Below are 3,071 nucleotides of genomic sequence, written 5' to 3' on the forward strand. Positions count from 1 at the left end.
CGCCAGCCCAGCTCAGTACACTTGGACCCCTTAGCCTTGCTGAGACAGCCTGTGCTCTTTTTTCCATCGGATACTCTAGGCATGGTGGAAGAAGCCTGGTTGGTTTTTTTTCTCTCCTTTCAATTTTTTTTCTTTTCTTTGTACAGGGCTATAATTTTCTCCTTCCAATTAATTTCACTGTCAGAATTCTGTCCCTAGTGTGATACTTTTCACTAATGAAATAAGACAGTCAGGATCTTGGCAGTGGGGAAAGCCTCAAAACTGATGAAAGGAGACCCCATGCCCACAGCTACTTTTTTCCCTTGTGTCTTCCTATGGACTATGTAAAGCAGTTTGCAGGGACTCCTGACACAAGGTGAGAGAAAATGGATAGGAAAGAAGCTTTAATAAAGCAATGTTGAAAACCCGTAAAAAGTTATTATATGTAAATTTTACTAAGTAAAAGAACAAATTTATTTTTAATTTTTTCCCTCCTTCCACATTGAAAACTTGTTGAAGGTGAACAGCATGGTCCAAGACCCATTCACAGGCAATACTACTCCCCTCTTCTGTAACTTGCTTCCATTTCTTCATGGAGTTTGACCATCCTGGCCTTTGGGAGCTGTCTAGGAGGCTCACACAAGAATTTCTGGTGACAAGAACAATTAGGTCTGAACACATATTTTCAAAACTAAAAGGGATAGCACCTTTCTCCCAGCTGTCTCACTGCTGCTTCTTTTAGTGCCTGGCAGCCAATCTTGCCAATCTGATCTTGGTCCAGCTCAGATATCACATATCCCTATTTTAGCCTGGGGAAAAGGAAAAAAAATAGTCACAGCAGGAAAGTGCTTTGATAACAGTTTGACAAGAGTCAATAAGGAACATCAATACAAAGCATCTGGACAAACACTCGACTGCTTAATGCAGTGAAAAAGAAGTGTTGTTTGCCCTTATTTTACCTGTTATTTAAAGTTAGTAATCTTCTTATTTTATCCTTGCGCTTTTCTCTACCTTTTGATCCCAAGAATCTAAGCAGTGTATTATAAAACTATGAACTCTCTAACTGCACAATATATCTTTAATTTCTAGAGCAGCTCTGTATATTGTGGTTAGATATCACATGTGCTAGTCCCAACCCCAAAGTATTATAAAATACTTTATAATGAGTATTTTATGGCACTGTGTAAAGCAATAGCAAATTACAATGTATGCTGTTCCACCAAACTCTCTTTCATCTGCCCCGTGCAACCTTCTCAGACTCATTGTGAAGTTTCTAACACCAAGACAATGAGATTATTTAATTCCTTAATAACTTAAATGCTGTTCTGTGTTTATCACAAAGTCAGACAAGTGTCCAGGAAAAGAAAATAGTTGACATATAATGAACAAGAAAGATGTTCACAGGAGGAAAAAAACAATTTGCTGGGTTTGAGATTTAGGAATTTGGTCTCACAGGAAACTCAAACAAGCACTATATGGGCACAGTCAGTGTGGTTCTATGACAGCAGTATTTTTGGAATTTCCATGACAAGAATAGATACAGAATTATCCTGAAGAAGTACTTTCATGTAACCTTAAGCAGAAACTCTCTAGTGTCTCAGGCATGCTGTTAGCAGCTGGGTTGGGATAGTTGTTAATAAAGTCTCAGGCATCTCTGAGTCTGGTGAGATATAGACAAGTACAAATGTATAGCTGCTCCTTCTTACCCTTGGCATCCCATCCACTATTGGATTAGACACAGATAGGATTAAATACACAATGAGTTACGACAGAAGAAGTCAAAAGGTGAAGAAAGTTCTCACTGGAGAAGAAAAATAGTGCAGAGGACTGTAGGACATCTTCCTCAAACTTTCAAACTTCCTTGTCTAGATTTCATAAATATTGTGAAATGCTCTGTGGTCTCTATTATTAGCAAAATGTACCCAAAGGCCTTTGTTAAAAGTGTTCTAAACCCCCCTCCCCTCCCCCTAGCCCCTGGAATTGCCAATATTTGTGGTCAAAAAACATAACAGACTGCAACAAGGAGAAAAAAAAAAGAAAAATGTAGGTGTAAAGTCCATGCTACCTTCTGGGGTTTTTGTTTTCGTAGTTATCCTTAGTGATAATTTGTGTTGATTTTTTTCTTCAGCATGTACAAACCTTACCTTAAGAAATAGGATACAATTCTTAGATCATGCCTCAAGAGAACTTGCATATGAAACTTGCAGAACTGAAGCTTCCCAGAAACCATCAAGTGTTACAAGTTTAGATTAACACCATGAAAGCTGGCAATTTTTGAGGACTGCAACGATCATTTCAAATCCTACTTTTAGGGATCCCAAATGGAATTTTGCAAAGAAGGTATGAGGGGATCCATTAGAGTATGAGCTGATATATCAAAGGATAAATCCTAATAGCACACCCAGCTAATTTGAAAAGTGGAATTAACCTTCCTTGCCCTAATATAGCTGTCAGAAAACCTCTTTTTACAAGCAAGATATTTTTCCTGGTCAGAAAATATCTGTTTGCTGTCACTGAGTCTTTCCACAGGAATCCGCTATTTAAACAAAATTTATTAAGACAGCCTTTTTATGTTCAGGATAGAATTGCTGATTAAGTGTGAAAGAGGAAAACAGAGAGAGCTCCCACACACACCCAGTTGCCTGGTGGTTAGAGCACACATTGCAGTGCAAGAGCTGTGTGCTAGTCCCAGGGCTAGTCCCAAGTGATCCTTGAACTTGAGCTTGTCAAATGAGGGGTAAAAGCCTCAGCTCTACAGAAGGGATGTAGTGATTTCTCCTACTGATCTTTAGCATAAGGAGAAAATTTATGATGTCTTAGGACCATTATAAAACCTCAAGAAATGCAATTCCGTTCAGTTGTATTTCTGAGCTTGCAAATTTCAAAATACAAAAAGTAAGTTGGCCAACTGAAGTGTCCACATTTTCAACATGTCATTTTCACGGAAACAGAGGAAAAGTCAAAATCTCAGTGTGTTGCCATTAAAGATAACAATCAAAGGCTGCAATACCTATAAAGTTTAGGATGTTTTAGGATATTTTTTAAATGTCTTAAGATAAAGAAAAACCCAATACCAAAGCTGATTTCAGGAT

This window comes from Corvus kubaryi, unplaced genomic scaffold, assembly GCF_017639235.1.
Source record: "Corvus kubaryi isolate FWS band 111438036 unplaced genomic scaffold, C.kubaryi_AGA036_p1.0 137, whole genome shotgun sequence".
In the NCBI taxonomy this organism is placed as follows: domain Eukaryota; kingdom Metazoa; phylum Chordata; class Aves; order Passeriformes; family Corvidae; genus Corvus; species Corvus kubaryi.